The sequence below is a fragment of the Macaca fascicularis genome, chromosome 3 (genome assembly GCF_037993035.2).
Source record: "Macaca fascicularis isolate 582-1 chromosome 3, T2T-MFA8v1.1".
Lineage (NCBI taxonomy): Eukaryota > Metazoa > Chordata > Mammalia > Primates > Cercopithecidae > Macaca > Macaca fascicularis.
Window position 1 is genome coordinate 101,121,155 of NC_088377.1, and position 23,750 is coordinate 101,144,904.

The 23,750-nt window shown below is 42.9% G+C and overlaps 1 protein-coding gene across 17 annotated transcripts in view; it reads left to right on the forward strand.

The window, feature by feature from the left end:
- CPVL (carboxypeptidase vitellogenic like) overlaps nt 1-23,750 on the forward strand; it is a 205,306-nt gene that overhangs the window by 42,081 nt on the left and 139,475 nt on the right. For 3 of the 17 annotated variants that reach the window (XM_015447584.4, XM_065542169.2, XM_065542168.2), the window contains exon 1: nt 6,848-7,092. The exons of 9 other annotated variants lie outside the window; for them this stretch is intronic. The gene's annotated coding sequence lies outside the window, so the exon portion shown is untranslated. Of the gene's footprint in view, nt 1-6,847; nt 7,093-23,750 lie in introns of those variants that run through there. 5 more of the 17 variants (XM_015447585.4, XM_005549897.5, XM_074035301.1 and 2 more) reach the window with 2 other exon arrangements.

A 23,750-nucleotide genomic window follows, 5' to 3' on the forward strand; every position in this document is an offset into this window, starting at 1 on the left:
TCTTTGGAGGGTTGGGGCAAGAGTACACATGGAGGCCCATGTACCATATGTCTAGTTATGTAACACTTATAAACCAGGGAACAAACTGTTAAATGAAATATACCCTCTTACCTTGAAAAGTATACCTTGATAGCAAGCTAGAAAATCAATTTGAGTTTATAATTCTGAGACTTCCTGAAGTTCTGTGCTGGAACATGGTGATGTAGAGCACTACCTCTACGCCTGTCCTTCTCCTGGACATCCTTCCCTGCACACCCCAGCTCTGTAAGCATGGCCTTTGGCCACCCCTCAGATGGAGGATGACTCCAAGGAGGCTCTGGAAGCCAGCTTGTGGACATTTGGACAAGGAATTCTGAGGTCCTTGTTATCTGGACCATGGAGGAGAATTTGCAAATAATGGAATCCATGAATAACAAGGATCAAGTGTATTTTGTTTTGTTTGCCTGTTTCTTGTCAAAATTTACTGAGAGAAACTAACAATGGGGTGCACTGAAAGAGAAAAAATGGCGTTAACTCTTCCAACTGTCTCAGAGCAAAGGAGCCCAGAATTTAACAACTCAGTGTCAGGTCACTTTTCTTCTGAGAAGGAGAAGGGATAATTCCTTTTTTCTTTTTGCTGATAGATCTCTGGGTGGGGTGGATGGGAACAAACTAAGCCCAGGCAATTTATATCACATTAGCGATCATGGTGTTACATATGGCATAAGACAGGCACTGTATCATTTAGCTAGTGCATTCAGACTCCTTGGCTCAGTAAGGGTGGATAGAGTGGGTGAGTTGTTATGACTTCCATTTTCAGATGAGGAAAGCAAGAAAGATTTAGCCAGGAACTGAGAATAGAGAACAAAGAGACCTGGGGACTGGCCTTCTAGCGCCTTTTCTCTTTCTCACTGCTTGGTGCTTCTAGGTGTAGCTGTCTCAGAATCAAGGAGGAATCCTTTAAACCCATAGCAGCTAACCCAGCAAGAAGTTCTGAGCAGTCTAGCCTGAGCTGCCATGCATTAAAAGCAACATAAGGTTTTATGCAATTGCTTGAGCATTCCTACCAAAAAAATACCTTTTGCCCATTTTACTTGTATTCCTTTATTTGGTGATGTAATCTAGTTCTTGACGTTCTGGAAAACCCTTCAGAGGCTATAGAATCACTTTTCTAGATAACCCACTTTGGATCATGCAAGTCTTCATAGGCACAATATGAGTGAGGACAGCACCTGCACTAACCACTATTTCCATTAGAAGAAAATAAAATAAAACCTAAACAAGAGAAAAAGAAGAGACTCCAAATACTGCTTCACCCAAGGACGTTTCGTTACACTCTGTTTGTCATTTGCAAATGTCTTTCCTTCAGCCAACGAATGATCTGCTTGCTATGGGCTAGACATTGTGTTGATGGCTACACATACAATTTCATCAAATCCTCAGATCAGCCTTGTAGGGTTGGTGATGTTTTCTTCCCATACATGAGAAGGCTAAGACTTGGAGAGGTTAATTAACACAGCAAAGGTCACACAGCTAATGAGTGGTTGAGCTGGGATTCAGATCCCTTCCGTCTACTCCTAGGGCCATGCTCTTAATCAGATACTATCCCGAGCACATTGGCAGGTGCATCATAATATCAAAATATACCTCGCAGGGCTGATGTGAAAATTAAGAGATTATATATATGAAAACTGTTGGGCAAACCACAAAATCCTTCCAAAGGTTCGCTGTGATTATTTCTCTTGGTTTTACACAGGGCTTGCTCAGCTGTCCTTAGTGGCCATGTCTATATTAATCCCATAATTTATCCTTAAACCACCGAAGTCTTATTTGCCTGGCTTTTTCCATAGCCGAAGGGAAACTGAAAATATGCCTTTTGTAAGAAAGCCTTAACACCTGCTGCTAAAGGGCGCTAAACCATCTGGATCGTCAAAGGGGTATAGGCTCACTTACAAAAGACATAGATTAATTTGGACATTGTTTCCCTACATAAACCAGGCATAAGGAGGCAAGCAACCCAGGGAAGGATAATCATGCTGAGAGTGGAAGCACTTATTAGAAATAATTACCATGTAATTATCCACAACTTCCCTGGAGTCTGTAGCCTGTGGCTAGTCTTAGGAGGTGCCCCTTCCTTATCAAGTACAAGAAGACTGAAGCACTTCAATAAGTTGATCAGGGCATGTGCCTGTGTCTTATAGTTTGGTTACCGCCACCTGGGCCTACTTCTCACTTAATGAAGCCTTCAGTGCTTATAGCTAAGGTGCAGAACAGCTGTAGACTTTCTTCAGCTGGATCCACCACACACCCCTCCCTTTTTTAATAGCACAGTGTTGTTTTGCAAGTGTGTGGGTGTGACACATCTGGCTTCTTTCCTTAAGAAAAGTGTTTATTGAACAATTAATTGTGGCGCATGGGGGCTGTGATATTTCTCTTTTCGCTGTGCCTCTGAGCTGTGTTTCCACGCTGCGAGGCGGCCCACTGAAGATCAGTAATAACACTGTAAAGGAACAATGGCTATAGAAGCCTTGACAAGTGCAGGGAGAGACCTAGACACTTCCGAGAGGGGCATGATTGCCTACAAGGTTAATCAATTCTCCTTGTTTCCATTCCAGCTCCACATTTGTCTTGGTGGCAGCAGCTGCAAATGTAAAATCAAACCTACACACTTAGACAATTGGAATTGTATTTACCTGATCAAGATGTGTAAATGATCTGTTCTCTGTGTCTTCTTAACTGGAATTTAAGGAGCACAGCAAAGCTCCGGCTATAGGTCAGTGAGAGGCATCCTTTTGTGTGGTGTCCAGATACAATTTAGTTGTCTTGGATAGACAGTTGGAAAGAACTGCAGTCACAGCCTAGAATCTTGATTGTCATGATCACCATTATTATTGTAATAGCTGTCATTTATTGAGCCTTTATATGTGACAAGCACTTTATATGTACTCCTATCTCATTTCTTCCTCTTAATAACACTGCAGATAGCTAATAGTGTTTTTATCATGTACAGATGAGAAAACTGAGATTAAGTAACTTGCTTATGGTCATTGGTGCAAGGTTCTAGATTCGAACTGGGTCTGACCCATGCTCTGAACCACTAGGGCTTAACAATCCCAAACCTCGCTAGAATATGCAAGTGTAGAGAACACAAGGGCTTGTGATTGACATGACAGTTTTAAATCTTTGTTTTCAAGAAAGCCAATCAGAGAAGAAGGCTTAACGAATCTCTTTGCAAACCGATTTGTTGGCCCAACTTTGATTATTCTCAGTACAAGAAAAGGGTTAAAAATATCTCTTGCAGCAGTGAAGTGGCCTTATTTTGAAAATGAGTCTTCGTAGAAGTAATCAGGCTAAAATGAGGTCATTAGAGCGGGCCCTAATCCAATGTCATTGGTGTCCTCGTAAGTAGGTGAAATTAGGACACAGAGACAGACATATGGAGGAAAGACACTGTGAAAAGACACAGAGAGAAAGCCGCGGAAGGCTGAAGCAGACGGTGGATTGATGCTGCCACAAGCCAAGGAACACCTGGGGCTACCAGAACCTAGAAGAGGCGAGGAAGGATCCTTCCCCTCCAGGTTTCAGAGGGAACCCGGCCCTGCTGGCACTTTAATTTCAGACTTGTAGCCTCCAGAACTATGAGATAATAAATTTCTACTGTTTATAGCCACTCAGTCACAACCTCCCTGGAAAACACATACTCCTGTTCTATTCTGTTCTGTACTGTTTTGTTTTATTTTATTCTCTTTCTTTAAGAAAATGGATTTCCAGGCTGGGCACGGTGGCTTACACCTGTAATCCCAGTACTTTGGGCGGCCAAGGCAGGTGGATAACTTGCGGTCAGGAGTTCGAGACCAGCCTGGCCAATATGGTCAAACCCTGTGTCTACTACAAATACAAAAAATTAGCTGGCCGTGGTGGCGGGCGCTTATAGTCCCAGCTTACTCGGGAGGCTGAGGCAGGGGAATCGCTTTAACCCGGGAGGTGGAGGTTGCAGTTAGCTGAGATTGCGACATTGCACTCCAGCCAGGGCGGCACAGTAAGACTGCATCTCAAAAAAAAAAAGAGAAACAGATTTCCCAATCTACTAATTTTGAACAACATCAGTCTCTAGAGCTCAGCATTCACGCCCTTTCCAAGCTGGCTCCAGTCTAATTTTCTAACCTCAGTATTAGTTAACCCCCGACCCACCCTGAACACGCCTGGTGTCGCACAGTCCATCTGTCTGAGAGCACAGCATCAACCTGAGTGCAGGTGGCCTGCTCATTGCCTGTGCTGCCACCTTTTCCCTCAGTGGCTATTCATTTTTTAATGTCCAACTTCAAGTCACCTCCTCTGACAAGATTCCCCTGGCTCTTCGAGCAGAGTCATTTGGTCCCTGTCCTCTGTTCCCCCCATACGCTTTATCAGCCCCAGTTACAGCACTTACATTGTATGATGGGATCAATCTCTGTGTCCCCTTCATCCCCTCCCCACAACTAAACTTCAAGTTCCTTAAAGAAGACTTTTTCCTTGTTTTTTCTTTTTAATCAAGTGTCTAGCACAGAACCTGACACACGACAAATCCAAATACAGGGTACCCCAAAAAGGTTAGTGCAGTTTTAAGCTTTAATAACTTCTTAAGTTGAAATGTTACAAACTTACAAAACTCATTTGAACATTTACTTCTTTTGACTCTGTTTTAATTATTTTAATAAATGTAATTGTAATTTTCTTTTCTGGTTAATGTATGCCATATTTCACTCAGGGGAACTGAAACAAAAATGAAAATTAAAATGTGTTATTCAACACTCTTCACAGAGATAAATAGTGTTAAATTAACTTTCAAACGGTGTTCTTATAAGTTGCAGCATTTATAGCCTTGAGGTTATTAAAACTGCAGGAAGACTTTTGGGACACTCTGTTTTTGAATAAATACGCTACAGTATGACTCATCCTGTGTTTACTGTAAAATTCAGTTTAATTCTTAAGTGGTTCCATGTGGGCATAGGTATTGTTTGGCCAGTAGTTGTCCTTATACTTAGACCCAAGGAGCCCTCGTCCAGGGCCCACACTTTAGAAGGCAAATTCCAAATTCCCTCCCCAAATGGCACTGAGCCTCCTTCAGGGGTCTGCACACCAGCAGCGGTGTTGTCTGCTAATGTCTGTACTCCCATGGGCGAACATTGCTGACTCTGGTGTTCATACTCTTGAGCCCAAGAGGTGGCTGGGGACAGCTGCTTCTGGGAAGCTGGACTGAGCTTCCACCAATGGACTAGAGCCCTGTGGGAAGAGAGGAGGTGGCTGCAGACCAGGAACTAGAAACCACTTCTCCCTGCACCATCATATTTAAGTGCAGATCATCCATAGTTTCAATCTGGCCTTTCATGTCAATTCCCAAGGCATATTCGTCTAGGCAGGAAGGTAGAACTTGTTGTATTTAATCATTTGTTAACTTCGTGTATAACTTTTAAATATTTAGGTATCTGGCATACAAATCTCTGTCTGTACTTTTGCCCTGGGTCCTGCAAATATTAAAGGTGGGCTGATTTTGGCCTTAAAAAATTATTTTGCCACAAACCGATTTTTCTCCGTAAAGAGGTAGGTGGGTAGGAAGTACTTCCAAATAGAAGGTATGATAGCAAAGAATGACTGCCGTCACTGAGCACATACTCTGTGCGGGGTGATTTACACATCGTTTTTTCAGTTAGTCCTCACAGCAACCCAATAAAGTAGGTACTTAGGAAAAAAGATATTCAGTGACATGAGTTTGTTCCAGCTCATAAAACTAGTGCTTTAGTTAGCCTTAGTTGCATAACAAACTACGCGAAACTGAAAGTGGCGTAAAACAATTTTTTCCCCTGACTGTCAGGTTGGCTAGGCTGCTCTGCTGCGGGTTTCCCTGGGCTCACTCCTGCAGCTAGCTGTGAGGAGATGGAGGTTGGCCGGGGACAGTGCAGAAGATTCCCCATGGCCTCTCCCACTTGTCTGGCAGTTGATGCTGCTGTTGCTGATAATGATGACCTTCCTTTATTTTGTGTTATCTACTTGCCATTGCAACCGCCTTGCCTTTTTTAGTTCTTGCTCCCGTACTGTCTGGCTCAATGCCCAGCACCTGGTGATGGTTAATAATACGCACTCAACTCACTTAAAAGCAATGTGACCCTGGATGGGTTACTTAACCTCACTTAGTTTGTGTTCCCCACTTGCAAAATGGGTATAATGATACAGAACACATCAGGTGGCTCTGAGACTCCAGCGCAGTGATTCAGGAGAGTGCTTGGCAGGACAGTGGCACTTGGTGCGCGCTTACTGCTAGTGCAGCTGGAATGCAGACCATCAGTGAATGTGTGTTGCCTTTTTAAACAGTGGGAATCAAACATGACTCGCTTTCCAAATGTAAATCCTGGGCTTGCAAGTAAGTCCTACAGTGCAGAAATAATTTCAAAATACAGGGTTGAAATTCTAAGATAGCAGATTTTAAAAAGTGGGGGCGCCTGTAGTCCCAGCTACTGGGGAGGCTGAGGCAGGAGAATGGCGTGAACCCGGGAGGTGGAGCTTGCAGTGAGCTGAGATCCGGCCACTGCACTCCAGCCTGGGCAACAGAGCGAGACTCCGTCTCAAAAAAAAAAAAAAATTTAAAAAATAAAATAAAATAAAAAGTGGGAGACAAAATCAGAATAAAACAAAGGGACAAACCAACCTGAATTGCACCGCAGCCGACGATCTTTATTAATTTTTAAGTTTCCACCCGGCATGGGAAGCGCTGACTTGGTGCGGACAGGTTTCTGGGACCACGAGGTGGGGACACGACGTACCTTTTGCCCTCTAGGTCTGGGTCATGTGAGCCTAAAGGAGCGCTTAAAGGCTGGAGTTCTGCAGGGTCCTCATGACTGGGTGGGGCTGCCTCACTTCTGCCTGACTTGGGAAGCGCTGCAAGCACAACCGGCTGGGGTCCTTGCGTACCGCGGCTCTGGGAGGAGCACCGACTGCGCCGCGTAAGTGCTGCGTGCCCCGCGTGGGTCGTGCCGGCTCAGCGGGACAGGTCCTCGCCTCGGTCCCTCGGACGTAGGGAGCGCGGGACAGGTGATCTCAAAAGCCCTCAGCACCAACAGGGGACAAAGCGCCGCATGGGTGAGACTGGAATGGGGTGGTTGTGGCCGAGTCAAAGTTTTCAAGTTGGAGCATTGGCGATGCACTGCGTGCGCCCAGCCAAGGGAATACTCTTGAAAGTTCCTGGCATAACTGTCGCACCCAGCGTTCTTCCAGGCTAGAAGGCGCTTCCTACTGCAGGAGCTCCTCTGGGGAAGTGCGAAGCTGTGGGGTCCTCTACCGCTCTTAGCGCTGGAGCGTGGCGAGTGCAGGACACTTTCTCTTACTACCTCAACGCGTCTTTTGGGGATGTGTTGATTTCGTAGGTGCTCAGAAGCAGGAGAGGCGGAAAATGCCTTCTATTTGAACGTGCCCAAAGCAGGGAAACTTGGCTTCAGCCTAGGAAGGAAAACACATAGGAAGACTTTTATTCTTGGAATGTAGGATTAGGAGAAACCAAGGGCACAGGAGACAGGTGGAAGCAGCTCCCTGCGACGTGTAGATCAGCTTGGTGATACAGAAGCAAAAGGACTTTGAAATATTTATGGATTTAAATCCCAGCTCTGGCCTTGGCTAGTTAGTGACCTTGGGCAAATTATTTAAGCCTACTAAACCTCAGTCTTGCCATCTGAAAGATGGAGATAATAAGTTTTTCTATTTAAATACTTGTTTTATTGGAAATAGAAATAACATATAGAAAATGCCTCCCTAGCGCGGGACTTGGCTTTTCAGCTAAGTGTAATTTTCCTCATCAGTTATGATTGATGATGAAGTCTATGGTGAAGACAGAACAAAATAATGTTTAAAACTCTGGCCATATAATGACTGTGGCAACGCATGACCCGTGTGCAGTCACCTTTGAGCCCCCCACCTTCTCTGCAACCCCAGTGGGTCCCAAGAAAGGTGCTTGGGTTTTGGAGCTGGACAATTCTGTGCAATTCCTGATTCTAGTATTCACTACTTGGATGACATCAGGGACGTTACTTACCTTCCACAGCCTCAGTTTTGGCTTCAGTAAATGAAAAAGGAGCCTCTCAGTACTTGCCTTTCCCTTCCCCGCTTAAATGTTCAACTCCTTTTTTTTTTTTTTTCCTTTCTTTGATTTGGGATGAGTAAGAACAAAGATGTAAGCAGAAATAAAAGTCCACCGAGAATACATTTTATTAGTTTGATAAATAACGTTTAAGAAAGTTGTCCAAAAGGAGAATTGGAGCACTTTGGAAAAGTACACTGCACTGACTTAGTTGGCATCTGAAAGTCTGCATGGTTGTCAAGACCCTTTGACTAATTGGGCATTCTAGATGTGTACCTCATGCTATCTAAGTACAGGGGAAACCCTTTATAATGTAGTGTCAGTGTTCTTAACACGGTGTTGTTTTATTAATCTTTTATAGGAGTTGTTTGGGAGGGGCAGTTGGTCCCCCAGTTTATATAAATCCAGTTTATAAATCACTTTATAGTGGGATTCTACTAACCTGAGAAATAGGTGGGTTTTAACTGACAGTTTGAATGACTTAGAAGAGTATGTTAAGAAAGTCCGCTGGGTCTACCAGTTCACCCCCCACAAAAAATAAAAACAAGAAGCAAGTGATATAACAATTTTAAAAAATGAGTTTGTTTTTGTTTTGGGGAGCATCTAGTTTGTCAGAGGAAACATTGAGTGTTGAATACTACCCCGGGATGCACAGAACTAAGGCAATGAGAGGGGAGGAACTCAGTTGTTGCCTCAGGTATCATCAGATATCTGTTTATTATCACCCAAATACTCAAGGTAAATAAGTAATGACCCATTCTTCCTTTTTTTGAGATAAGAGTCTCATTTTGTCACCCAAGCTGGAGTGCAGTGGCACCATCTCGGGCTCACTGCAACCTCCATCTCCCGGGTTCAAGCGATTCTGGTGCCTCAGCCTCCTGAGTAGCCAGAATTACAGGTGTACACCACCGTGCCTGGCTAAGTTTTGTATCTTTGGTGGAGATGGGGTTTTGCCATGTTGTCCAGGCTGATCTCGAACTCCCGATCTCAAGTGATCCTCCCACCTCAGCCTTCCAAAGTGCTGGGATTACAGGCATGAGCCACTGTGTCTGGCCAATGACCCCTTCTTAATAGGAAGTATGGTTCACTAAAGATCAAACATGATTGTTTTAGTTTAACATTTCCAATGGCTTTATAGTGTGGGATTTCTTTGACTGAACTAAGAACATTCAAAAGAAGTAGGCAAGCTTCTCAGAATTAGAAAGATACCTCTAGAACAATGACTCATTAACATCTATATTGACTTGGGAGAGAGGTAAGCTGGCCAAAAGCTAAGAACTGTACTTTCCTGGTAAAAACAGTAATGGAGTTTGAACTTTTATACTATATTTGCAAGCTCAAAGATGTAAGCCTTAATAGACAGTTTACAAGACAGCTATTACAGCGTGTCTGAACTGAAACCAGGGTATTGAGATTTCTCTGCCTTCAGAGATATTATAGGTATAACCTTGAACATGAAATCACATGCTTTCATTGCTTTAAGTCAGACCCTGGAGTGCAGGACAGGGTGGTGGTGGTGAAAGAGGGGGAAGGATTGTGTCCTTACATCTTGGAGCCTGAAAAAGCAAATTCTTTGTAGCTTATCTTTCCAATACAGTCGCAACTTATCTCCTAACTTTTTATCTCTAGTCTGATTCTAGTTATTGGTTGTCTTTAAATTGCTTAGAGTTGTCTACAGGTCAAAATATTTACTTAGAACCCTGAGGCTAAGCCCTTCCTCCTTTCCTTTTTGAGACTGTGTGTCCCATTACCCCTTTCAGAAAGACTGCTTGACATGTCTTTTTGTACTGTATGATTCTTGGGAGACAATGTAACCCAGCTCCCAACTGATTCATTTTCTCATTTATTTATTCATTTAACTAATGTTTTTCCCAGTGTTTGATTATGAAAAGGTTTAAACTTTCAGAAAAGTCAAAAAAATGTTGCAATCTAGAATCTGCCTATACTCTATTATTGATTAGAAGCCAGGGTATTGATTTCAATTGATTAATCAACTGGCATTGATTAGTTCCTACCCTTTGCCTGGAGGTTTGCTAAGCAAAGCCATAAAAACATAAAAGGCAGGATAGGGTTAGGGAACAAGGAGAGTTTTGATTTGGCAGAGCACAGGCTTAGAGTTTGTGAAGGGATCATGTAACTTTGGTTTGAAAAGTTAACGTTGGAGTTGTACGGTAGAGGACATTACATTTCATCGTAGGAAGTTTATACTTTATCCTGGTTGCAGGTGGGAGTCATTGAAGGCATGGGAGGAAGGGAGTGCCTTGTGTTTTAGAAAGCTCATTGCAGTATCAGCGTTAGGCTAAGTTGGAGGGAAAAGGACTGCAAGTCTGAGAGATGTGTTAGGAAGCTTTGTAAATGTCTCGGGGCAAGTAAGGGTTTAACTGTGGATAGAACAGAGAAAAAAGGAAGTAGAATAGCACTTGGTGACAGATTTGACTTGAGGACTTCTGGTTTCAGAACTCAGGCGTCTGCAATAATAAGGGAGCATCATTAAGAATCTGGAAGTTGCTGGGTGTGGTGGCTCACGCTTGTAATCCCAGCACTTTGGGAGGCCGAGGCAGGCGGATCACCTGAGGTCAGGAGTTCGAGACCAGCCTAGCCAACATGGTGAAACCCTGTGTCTACTAAAAATACGAAAATTAGCCAGGCGTGGTGGTGCATGCCTGTAATCCCAGATACTCAGGAGGCTGAGGCAGGAGAATCACTGGAACCCAGGAGCAGAGGCTCCAGTGAGCCGAGATTGCGCCACTGTACTCCAGCCTGGGCAACAGAGCAAGACTCTGTCTCAAAAAAAAAAGCATCTGCAAGTCATAGAAGGAGGAAGTTTGAGGAGAATGATGATGTCCTGTTATAGAGTCAGTGGGTTTGAGGGACTGATTGGTTATCCTTGTGGAGGTGACAGTTGACAGTGGTGATAACAGTCCTGAAACGCCCAATAGCAGTGTCAGGACTGAACAAACATTTGGACTAGTGATTAATACTCAAGGGGTGGTTGAATGGGAATGTACGGAAGAAGAAAAAAGAAGGACAAGATCTTGAAGAAAATCTGAATATATGGAGTTCTTGGAACAAAAATAAATACAGGTGTTCAATGATCTGTTAGTATTTTAATGCCTGTTTATCTACAGTGTTATTGTAGCTGTAGTTCTTCTTAATAATGGACCACAGTCTCTAACTAGAAGACCATATCCACACTAGTAAAATGAAGTAAGTCCTTCCTTTTCCCATTCTGGGAAGTGCAGGGGGTAAGGTGAGGCAGAGGAAAGAAAAAGAGAAAGTTAAATAATTTTTTTAATATAGGACTTTTAGAGCATACAATGCTTTTTCCAGGTAACCCACTTCCAGATCAGAAGCCAGGTAATTTAATGAACTTGTCTATCTTTTCACAAGGCAACAGCTCCCCCCCCCCTTTTTTTTTTTTTGAGACGGAGCCTCACTCTGTTGTCCAGGCTGGAGTGCAGTGGCGCAATCTCAGCTGTGGCGCAATCTCGGCTCACTGCAACCTCTGCCTCCTGGGTTCAAGCGATTCTCCTGCCTCAACCTCCTGAGTAGCTGGTACTCAGTAGCTGGTACTACGGTCGCGTACCACCACGCCTGGCTAATTTTTGTGTGTTTAGTAGAGACGGGGTTTTACCATGTTGGTCAGGATGGTCTCCATCTCCTGACCTCATGATTCACCCGTCTCGGCCTCCCAAAATGCTGGGATTACAGGCATGAGCCACAATGCCCGGCCAAGGTACAGAGTTTTTAAGTGGCAGAAACCACATTTGAAGCTGTGAAGGCATACTTTGTTTTTTTATTTTTTATTTTTATTTTTGGAAATGGAGTCTTGCCCTGTCACCCAGGCTGGAGTGCAGTGGGGCGATCTCGGCTCACTACAACTCCGCCTCCTGGGTTCGAGTGATTCTCTTGCCTCACCTTCCCGAATAACTGGGACTACTGGCATGTGCCACCATGCCCAGCTAAGTTTTGTATTTTTAGTAGAGACAAGGTTTCACTATGTTGGCCAGGCTGGTCTGCAACTCCTGACCTCGTGGTCTGCCCACCTCGGCATCTCAAATTGTTGGGATTACAGGCATCAGCCACCACTCTCAGTCTGAGAGCATATTTTAAATCTGTCATGCTATTCCCACTGGACTGCATTGCCTTCCTATATGCTACTGACTGTATGCTAGGCACTGTATTAGGCATTTGCACATGTAGACTCCTTACTGTGGCCCCTCTGTTTTGGGAAGAAGATCAGCAAGGAAGCCCAAAGCACATTGCACAATTGGTTATTGCACAATTGGTGGGATGTCTGCCCTCTGATCGTGCCTTGTTTTCACCCAACTTCTTGAACTCTACAGGAAGGGCCAACCCCTCTCAGAAATGCCAGCCCCTAAAGCTGGTACAAAGGTCATGCAACCTTCCTACTTCCCTGAGTTCAACAATCACTTCATTCATTCTCCTTAAGATCATACCTTCAATCCCTGGCTGATTTAAGGGTAAAATGGAGAAAAGCTCTGTTTTCACTTGTGTGTTTGTTTTACCCCATCAATCTTCTGCCTTCCCTCATTGTCCCACAGTTGTGCCTGTCTAAGGTCACTTTTTGCTTTTTTCTTATTTTCCTTCCCTGGCGAGTCTTTGGAGAGAAGGTGCGATAGAATGTGGAGCCTAGAGCAAGATTAGCCCCAGTGGACTCTGGAAGCCGTAAGAATGACGCTGCTTCCTCAATGCTTTTTTCCCAAAGTTAGAAGTAGCAAGTTGTATAGTGAGTAATAGGATTTGCATTGTAAATGGGGTCATCCTCCAGTGAGGACTTTACTAAGTGCAGTGTTTATTTGTAATGGGGCACAGAACTGCATTCCTCATGCTTTATGACAATATTTAGGGTTTACTGGTTTTCATGCATGTCTCTCTTTGCTAGAATGAGGGCTCCTTGAAGGTAGATGCTGTCCCCTTTTCATCTTTACTCCAGAAGTTTTAGCAAAGTTTCTCACCCTTTACTGTATGGCTAGAAAATCTCTAAAGAGTTGAGATCTGTTAAAGGAGAGAAAACTGTTTGTATAGAAGAGTGTGGGTAGAAGCCTGTATGTTTATTTGTTTGATTTGAGACGAGGTCTTGCCACATTGCATAGGCTGGTCTTAAACTCCTAGGCTCAAATAATCCTCCTGCCTCGGCCTCCTAAAGTGCTGGGATTACAGGCATGAGCCACCGTGCCCAGCCGAGGCCTGCATGTTTGAATGGATCAAGAAATGTGATTGTTTAGTGCTGAGGGAGGGTAGGTAGGTTGCAGGGAAAGGCCTGGCTAGGGAAAAGCTCATATGCTCCTAAGTCCAGCAATAAGAAATGTAGAATGTGAAATAAAGATGAAGCCATTCTGGGTCGTATGCAGACCCTAGGAAATATCTCCTTATATTTGACACAAGGGGAAATGGCAGCCATAGCTAATTCTGAAAACGAGAAATGTTTCTGCCTGGGTTACTTGATGAAGAATATTATTAGCAATCAGCAAGTCAAGTGGAAATAATTCGTTTTGTTTTGTTTTCTCCCCTTCTAACTATTGGCGTGTTGGTGGAATTAACTTGCCTGGCAGGAGAATGAACTGCCTGTGCCGTTGGGAACCAGGAGCTTTCTGAGCTGGCAGACCGCACAATCCATGTGAAACCATGACTCTTTCCACCGTTCTTGTGTACACATGTGTGTGAACATTGGTGTCTGCAAAATCTGAGACTTTTGTTTCAGAGAAAATTTGCTGGAAGCCACTGATTTAGAATTTTGTTGACAGGATTTTTTTAAAAATCCGTGCTCAAAAAAGATGTAATTTAATCAGTTTTGTAGCCCCCCACCCAAAAAAAAAACAGCCTTTCTTAGGTTTTTTAGGTTGTCTTACGAACACTGACAGAAATGTGTAGGTTCAGGGCACCCAGAGCAGGTGTGGAAGTTCTTTCATTACGGTAGCCTGCGTGAATCATTGCTGTGACTCAAAGCCTGAAGCAGTTTTAGCCTGATCTCCTTGGCTGCATTTTTAGAATCTTAGACATTCCAAGCTGAGAGGAATTTTGGGAATTATATAGTCCATCTAATCCCCAGAATTTACAAATGAAGGAACTGAAGTCCAAGGGGAGAAGTGAATTGGCTTGCCCAAGGATATACCTGTCGGTGAAGTGAAGGCTGCAACTTTTGACCTTGTACATTCAGGAATTGTGGCAGAGCCTTTCCTGCTCATCTTAGAATGAAATGTACTATAGGGAGCCTGCAGCCATCCTCTGTGGTCTGGCTTTATTGTCTCTTTTCTCTCTGTTTTTTAGTTTCCTTCTACCTTTTCTAAGTGTACCTTTCAAGTGGGATGGAAGTTGAAACCCACTAAGCAGAGAATATGAGAAATACATGTATAATGACACAAAGTTAGGTTTGTTAGCATTATGTGCAGCAAAGGAGGACACATACCCTAGGGATGGGAGAAGCGGGAAGAGGCCTCTGAAAGGTTTGGCCTTGTGCTGAATGAGTGAAAGGAGGGATCAGGGAAGAGGTACCCACTGGATTAGCTGCTGCCAAGTGCCCATGGCAGCTTAGGAACTTAGACTCTCAGCAGTCGCTGTTCAGGAGATGGGTGGGGCAAAGTGCTATCATTGGTAAGAATACAGCAGTTGCTCAGAAAAAAGGACTGTGCATCATATTGCAGCTGCAGAGTGGCCTTGGGTATATAGAAATATTGTTAATGTTCTGTTGGGAGCATCTTAGACTGATTAGCAGCAGAGCTGATTTTCACTCTCAGGGATTTGGGTCTCTCTCTTTCTCGGTTAATGGCACCATCATCCACCCACCCAGCCATCTAAGTCACATCTGGGATCATCCTAGATTCTTTGTTCTATTTCAACTCTAATATATAATCACAAGTTTCTTCCAGTTTTACTTTCTTCTTCTTCTCCTTCTCCTTCTCCTTCTCCTTCTCCTTCTCCTTCTCCTTCTCCTTCTCCTTCTCCTTCTCCTTCTCCTTCTCCTTCTCCTTCTCCTTCTCCTTCTCCTTCTTCTTCTTCTTCTTCTTCTTCTTCTTCTTCTTCTTCTTCTTCCTCTTTATTATTATTATTATTTGGAGACAGAGTCTCCCTCTGTCATCCAGGCTGGAGTGTTATTATTATTATTATTATTATTTGGAGACAGAGTCTCCCTCTGTCGTCCAGGCTGGAGTGCAGCAGTGTGGTCTTGGCTCACTGCAACCTCAGCCTCTAGGGTTAGAGTGATCCTCCTGCCTCAGCCTCCTGAGTAGCTAGGATTATGGGCACATACCACCAAGCCTGGCTAATTTTTGTATTTTTAGTAGAGACAGGGTTTTGGCATGTTGGCCAGGCTGGTCTGGAATTCCTGACCTCAGATGATCTACCCACCTTGGCCTCCCAAAGTGCTGGGATTACAGGCGTGAGCCACTGCTCCCAGTCAACCTTCTAATTATTTTTAAGTCTGCCCTCACCATGCTGTTATTACTAGTTTCCTGCCCTAGTTCGAACTCCCATCATCTTTATTCTAGATTATTGTGAAACATATTAACTGGCCTTCCTGCCTTCTGTCTTTCTGGCTTAAGTCCATCCTTACATGGATGTCCGTAGTACTCTTCAAATTGTCAAGCCCTTCAGTAGTTCCTAGTCACGAGAGGATAAAGATTCTTAACCTATCTAGAAAACTCTCTCTGATCGGCTCTCTACTGACTTCTCTAGATTCCATCCTATTTCTCCTCTTCCTACTTAGGCTTTTCTCCTGCCTCTGTATTGGTTATCTATTGCTGCATAACAAATTTTTAAACGTTATAAATTCCATGACCTGCCAAAATAGTGATATAGGCGTTAAGAAGAAATTATTTAGGCAGATAGTGAGGGTACAGGAGTCCTCGGTAAGGTTTTCCTTTTAATGAAAAGCAGACCCCAAATCATTTTCTTTTCTAACAAAGAGCAGCCTGCCTATAAAATTGAGCTACACACATAGACAAGTAAGCTGGAAGCTTGCACGAGTGAATGCCGGCAGTTGTGCCAATAGGAAAAGGCTACCTGGACTAGGCATGTTCAAAATGGCAGCTCCATCTTCCCTTTTCCTTTCCAACCACGTCTGCAGTAGGGAGCAGACAGTAGTGCTTTCTAAGTGGAAAGCCCATTTGCACAATAAGGTTAGGGTGAGGTGGCCAGCTTCCCTGCATGCTATGTAAACGTTAAACTGGTCCAGCCAATCTGTGAGCCAATCTATGTCTATATAAATCAGATACCACCCCCTCAAGCCTGTCTATAAAATCCGGTGCACTCCACGGAGGGCCAGATTTCCCATTCAGATGCCCCTCTCTCTTGCAAGAGAGAGCTGTTCTCCTTTTTCTTTTGCCTATTAAACCTCCACTCCTAAACTCACTCCTTGTGCGTGTCCATGTCCTTAATCTTGGTGTGAGATGGCAAACCCCAGGTATTTACCCCAGACAGTGATGTCACCTCAATAGGAGACACAGCAGCACATGAGGGAAGTATAGAGGGATTCATTTAATTAGGAGTTAAAGTCAAGGTTGGAAACTAGTTTGGAGGTTTGCAGTAGTCCAGACAAGTGAAAATAAAGAACTGGATTAGGCCATGAGAGTAGATTTAGAGAGGTGAAGGTGAATTTGAAAAACATCTAGGAGATTCAGTTGGTGATTGATTGGCTGTGGGAATGCAGGGCCAGAGAAAAATGGATAGATCAAGAATACATCCTGGATTTCTGGCTTTAGTACTTGAGTTGATGGGAGTATTTCCAACCAAGATGAAAAATAGGGAAGTAAGGACAAGTTTAGGGAAGGAGATAATAAGTTTAGTTTTTGAGTTCTTCTTAACTACTTTTGATTTTTGTCAATATAATAAAAGTAATGTTATAATTCTCATGATAAAACATTTTAGTCTTCTTCTCCACCCTTCCCCATCCTTCTCTTATCTCTGAGACCTCCTCTCATACTTATACCTGTTTGTTCTAACCTTTAATTCCAAATTTCCAAGTAATCTGCCTAATCTGTTTCTTGATTTATTGGTTTTAGAGTTACACTTTTTATTTGAGGTATTTTCTATTGACTTATTCAACAAGGTGAGAATTTACCACTTTTACATACCTTACCTCCTGACTTTCCTACCCTCCAACCTGTCCAAATGGTGATATAATTTTTCTCTTTTGCTAAATCAATATCTAATGTTTACCTTATTATGTAAATATTGCTCACTGCTGAGCCAAGTAGTATACTATAATTGCAATCCATGTCTTGTACAGTTTTATTTTCATCAACTTAAAAATTGCCTCTTTGCATTGTTCTGTTTTCTCTATCACTCTTATAACTTCTGTCCAAACTTGCTGACAGAACTGTAATATCCTTATTGATATGATTTTTTACAAAAGCTCATGCAGTAGTCAGTTATAGATACATTTCTTCCTTGAGGACATCTCATGTGGACCCCCCCTCTGTCTTACTGCTCCATTATGCACTGGTGGCTCTTTAGATATAACTGTTATTCTGTGATTTCACTTCCCCTCTTCAGTCCTAGTTCCCCTGTTACGGGGCTTCCATGTCTTCCTCTTTCTTGGTTTACATCCTTGCTTTGGTGGACCACATTTGCCAGTAGCTTTCTGAGAAGTGGTATATGAAAAACATTTAAAAAAAAAAAAAACTGGCTGGTTCCCAAGCTGTATATTAGGTGAAAAAAAATTAAATTAAAAATCAAAATCAAAATCTAGCTGGGTGTGGTAGCTCACACCTGTAATAGCAGCACTCTGGGAGGCTAAGGTGGGAGGATTGCTTGAGCCCACAAGCTAGAAGCTGAAGTGAGCTGTGATTGCAGCATTGTACTGCCACTGCAGCCTAGGTGACAGACTGAGACCCTATCTCTAAAAAAATAAAAATAAACAAATACATAAATAAATCTGATATATTTCTGAATATTTATTTAATTCTCATGATTGATAGAGGCTGGGCGTGGTGGCTCATGCCTATAATCCCAGCACTTTGGGAGGCTGAGGTGGGTGGATCACAAAGTCAGGAGTTCGAGATCAGCCTGACCAACATGGTGAAACCCCGTCTCTACTAAAAATACAAAAAAATTAGTTGGGCATGGTGGCGTGCACCTGTAATCCCAGCTACTCAGGAGGCTGAGGCAGGAGAATAGCTTGAACATGGGAGGTAGAGGTTGTGGTGAGCCGAGATCGCGCCACTACACTCCAGCCTGGGTGACAGAGCAAGACTCCGTCTCAAAAAAAAAACCACAATAAACAAAAAATTAATGCAATTTTGGCTCTTGATTCTTTTTATGTGATACCATTCTCTTTCTCTCTTCTTCTCTGGAAAGTTTCTAATAGTCACTTTATTTCTGAAATGTGTTCTTCATCTTTTCATTTCTTGATCCAGGAACTTGATGGTTCCTTTAAATCTGAAAAATCATATCTATACCTCTGCAGATATTTTTGCACTATTTCTTTGATAATTTCTTACCCTGATTTTTTTTTTTTTTTTTCTGAGACAAGGTCTCTCTCTGTCATCTAGGCTGGAGTGCAGTGGTATGATCATGGCTCACTGGAGCCTTGACCTCCTGGGGCCCAAGTGATCCTCCCACTTCAGCTCCCCAAGTAACTGGGATCACAGGTGTGTGCCACCATGTCTGGCTAATTTTGTAGACTTTTTTTGTAGAAATGAAATTTCATTATGTTGCCTAGGCTGGTCTCGAACTTCTGGGCTCAAGCTATCTTTCTGCCTTGGTCTCCCAAAGTTCTGGGATTACAGGCATGAGCCACCTGATCTCCCCTGAATTTTATCTGCCATCTTTTTCTGGAACTTCCATTAGTCAGATATTGATCTTCTGGAACCAATCTTCTAATTTCCTTACCTTTTTTCTCCCTATTTTTAAAAGTTCTATTATCTTTCAATTATATTTTCCGTGAGATTTCTATAACTTAATTGCACTGTCCTTTTATCAAATTCTTAAGATTTCTACTATTGTATTTTTTAATTTTCAGAAGCATGTTCTTATTTTTTATTCTGTTGTTTAATGAATGAAATATCTTCTCTTATCTCCTTGAAGACATTTTGATTTTTGGAGAGTTATCCTGCTTCATATATTGCTATTTCTTGTGAGTTTTTGTTTTTGTGCCATTTCTTTTGGATTTTCTACCAAGCTGGAGGCTTTCCTCAAATACCCAATGGTTCCTTGAAGTCTATTTACGTATTAAGTGTGAGATACTAAATTGGTGGTTGGACACTGTGTCAAAGGGATTTGTCAGCAGTTCGCTGACTCCCTGCAGCTGATTGGTGGATTCAACACGCTTCGTTAGAGGATCCTACATGTCATTATGTGTATATTCTTTCTCTAAGAGAATGCAGTTGTTGCAAAAAAGAATCCTTCAGTCTCCTGCAGAAGCTGAAGAATGAAGGTATAGAGTCCTTACTGCCAACATTCTTACTGCTGAGTGTTCAAGGGGCTGAGGTCTGTCAGTGTGTAGGCTTTCTGAGTTTTCAGTAGAGTATCTCCTCCCCAACTTTCACTGTTTCTTATATTCCCAAGTCTAGAGTGTCTCTACTGAAAATGTCCAAATAATGAATTTTCTACAGAATAAGGCTCTCCTCTTTTAGATTGGGGAGGGACTTGAGGATCTAAATGTTGTTATAGACTCATATCAATTCTTCCATTTTCAGCCCTATACTTCGCTTTTGCCTTCTATAGTACTTACCAGTTTTGACCCTTTCTGTAGTTGTATGGTTTGAATTACCTTGTTTCTCGTTTATATTCTGTGTTCATTCTCTGCAAACTATCTGTTCACTTTCCATCTAACAACAAAAATTTGATCTGCCCCATTTACTATTGTCTCTCCTATTTTCTTGGGTATTGGGATTTAGAACTTTAAAAAATGTCTTCACTCTCATTTTAGAGAGGTTTCATGAGGGGACAGAAATAAATGTTTCTCACTCACCATGTTTCAGCAGGATTAAATGCCATTTTGACATGTTGAGTTTCATATACCCGTGGGGCATCAGGTAAAAATGTTAGGCAGGCGGTTGGATAGATGAGGCGGAAGCTTTTGAGAGGCACTCTCATTTTGAGTGGTGTCCACAGAAAGTGCTGGTTAAAGTGATGAGACCACTCTTTAGTGTGTGAAAGCATCATAAGCTGTGGACCAAGGATAGAATCCTAGAAGAATTTTAGAACCATGAAAACACAAATTACAGAAGGCAAGGCATCAATAAATTTACCAAAGGGGCAGTAGCAGCGTGTCAGAAAAGTCAATAAAGATAAAGACAGATTTTTCTTTTGAATTTAGAAATATGGAGATTATTAATGATTTTAGCAAGATGATATGCACAGAAGTGAGAATACATTAAGTAAGAATGAAAACAGGGTTTTATTTATTTATTATATTTTTGCTTTCAGAAACTGCTGACAGAAGCAATAATAGAGGGTGTTCAGTGGCTTATGAAGCAGATGAACCAGTTTGTGGGCTTTTTGTGTTGTCTCCACCTTAGATACTATACGCAGTGGATTTTCAAATACCTAATGAGGGAATGCAGTGACTTTGTTGCCCTTGGATTAGCTGTGTGAAGACATTTTGGCTGGTTTGATCTGAGAGGTCATTTCTCGTGCTCCACTTGCTCTTTTTCAGGGTTGGTGTGAGCAAACCAGACTGTGTGGGGCTTTAAATTCTGGGTATGGCTGATGAAGCTGATACTGTTAACCAGCCTTTCTTCAATTGTATGTATGATGAAATGTTTGCAGGAAAAGAAAGACAGTGGAGTGTAGGTGTTACACTAGAATAAAACCTAAATTCCATTTTTGAGGTCTCTGAGAGAGCCCAAAACACAGCACTTTGTCTTTCTCTCCTGAGTTCTGAAGAAATTGAGAAATAAGACAGAAGAGCAAGGCGGCAGGACAGCAAAACATCAGCTTGATTAACGAGGGAGGCTGGGCTGGAATGGCACTTTGCCTTTTGGGCAAATGGGTTTCCTATGACTGATGCCCGAGTTGAGCAGACTTGCCCAGCAATCCTCAGGTTCACACAGGGTGGAGAGAGAAAAGCACCACTCCGTGTGGGGATGGGGAGTGAGGTGAGCCCAACATGACCAGTTTATCCAAATGTACCCGTAAGGTGAACCTTTCTGCCTGACATCCTGCCGCTACAGAGGGAAGAAGGCAGCAGCAAGGGGCCAGCAGTGTTACACTGTTGGACTTCCTGGACACTGACAGAGATATCTAGAGCTGGGAAGAAGCAGTGCCCTAAAACACAGGTTGGCTTTCAATACCCAGCACGAACGTATACCTGATCCCCCTTCGAACCACTCCAACCACTGCTCACTGGCTCCCACCATGGGCTTCCATCTGCACTGTGTCCTGTTAATGGCCTTTGCGGTCACTGTTCTCCTGCCAGGAACTCTCTTCTTCCTAGACACTGTCTCATGCCCTCAGATCTGCTCAGGTGTCACCTACTCAGGGGGGCCTTCCCTGACCACCTCTCTCAAGTTAGTGCCACTGCTTGAACCCCTTTCCTTTCTATTCCGTTTATCCTGCTTTGATTTTCTTAAAAGCCTTGCCTGTCTCTCTTCCTGAGTTCACGAAGGCAGATGCTTTCTGTTTTATTCATTGTATGAGCTGAGGATATATTTATGCAGTGAATGAGTGGATGGTCCAGTCAACTTGGAGTCCACTCCAGCTCAGCTGCTGCCTGGAGTATTATCACTTGCAAAGTGGCCCAGTCAGCATGGGCCTCTATTGAAGTACTACACTAACTCTTTTCAAGAGTGGAGGTGGGCCAAGGCGCAGTGGCTCATGCCTGTAGTTCCAGCACTTTGGGAGGCCAAGGCAGGCGAATCGCTTGAGCCGAAGAACTGGAGACCAGCCTGGCCAACATGGCGAAATTCCATCTCTATGAAAAGTACAAAAATTAGCTGGGTGTGGTGGCATGCACCAGTGGTCCTAGCTACTCTGGAGGATGAGGTGGTAGGATCACTTATGCCCAGGAGGCAGAAATTCCTGTGAGCCAAGATTGTTGGTGACAGAGTGAGACCCTGTCTCAAAAAAACAAAACAAAAAAAAAACAAAGAGTAGAGGTGAAGCTTGAATGAGATAACATATGGAAAAGAGCTGAGAAATGTACTAGAATCGTGGAAGCGAATCCTATAGAGTGGTTACTGCTACAAACAGTAGTCGCTCTTTTAGAATCAGGGGGAAGTTTCCCCTGTCACTTCAGGGATCGGCAGTTAAACTGATGACATTGCCAAATTTACTAGGATTATCCTCATATAAAATGTTCTCATTCATTGTTCCCAATCTTAGCCTTGTATTTGCCACCCTGTGTATCCTGATGTTTTTATTTGAAAATTCTAATTATAGTAGGCAATAAAAAGGAGGCGATTCTTTTTTTTTTTTTTTTTTTGAGACGGAGTCTTGCTCTGTCGCCCAGACTAGAATGCAGTGACGCGATCTCGGCTGACTGCAACCTCTGCCTCCTGGGTTCACACCGTTCAAAAGGAGGCAATTCTAAGAAGAACAGGGCTACACTGTCTTAAGCAAAACTAACAAAAATTTCTTAGTGGAAGACACTGACTTTGCCATGAGATTTTAATGTCCCAAAGAGTAGATAGCTTCACTTATCCCCAAAAAGTAATTTTTGAAACTGAAAGAAGTACACTAGAAATCCATTATGAAGCAATCTGTGGACCTGCGATTTTCACATCTTTACAGATAAATATGCCTTTCAGTCACTTGCAGTTTCAGTACCTATAAATCCTGCAAATGGACAAAACAATCCAGTTTATTCAGAATTCTGCTTTTATCAACAGTTGCATTGAGGCAGATTTTGTTATATTCTGTCATTTATATAGTGGTATATGGAAAATACATGGACTTTGGCATCACCTAGATATGGCTTCAAATTCCAGCTTTGCTACTCAATAGCTAAGGGGGCATGAGAAAATTATTTCACATGGGACTGAGTTTACTCATATGGATATGTCTTATATAAAGCTCTGACCTTAGGGCTTGTCTAAGAATAGTATCACAGTCAAGAAAAGGTGTGCTGTCTGTTAGTGAACGGCTATGAGGTGTTCTGTAACAAGGGAGCCTCCTGGGTTCAAGCGATTCTCCTGCATCAGCCTCATTAATTGTATTTAACCCAGACTTTCCCAAATGTTTTTCCTTATAAAATCTGTTAATATGTTGCAGAATTGGTATTCCATAAAGGACCCCGTGGGAGATCCTGGCTTGCATAATGCCAGACATATTTGATGTAAGAAATCAATTTTGCTTCCTTTTTCCAGCTTAGTGTTGGCCAGTCAGAATTTTCACTGGATGCCTACCACGCAACTTAAAGTAGAACTCTTGGGGTTTTGTGCCTTCACATCCTCCATCCCAACTCCTTCCATAGTCTTCCTCTTCTCCAGTCATGGCCCCACTATTCATGTATTAGTTTCCTAGGGATACTATAACAAAACATCACCATCTAGATAACATAAAACAACAGAAATGTATTGTCTCACAGTTCTGAATGCTAGAGTCCAAAATTAATGTGTCAGCAGGACCATGCTCCCCCTGAAACCTGTAGCCTACAATCTTCCCTGCCTCTTCTAGCTGCTGGTGTTTGCCAGCAATCCTGGCGCTCCTTGGCTTGTAGATATATCACTTAGTGTCTGTGTCTGTTGTCGCATGGCATTCTCCT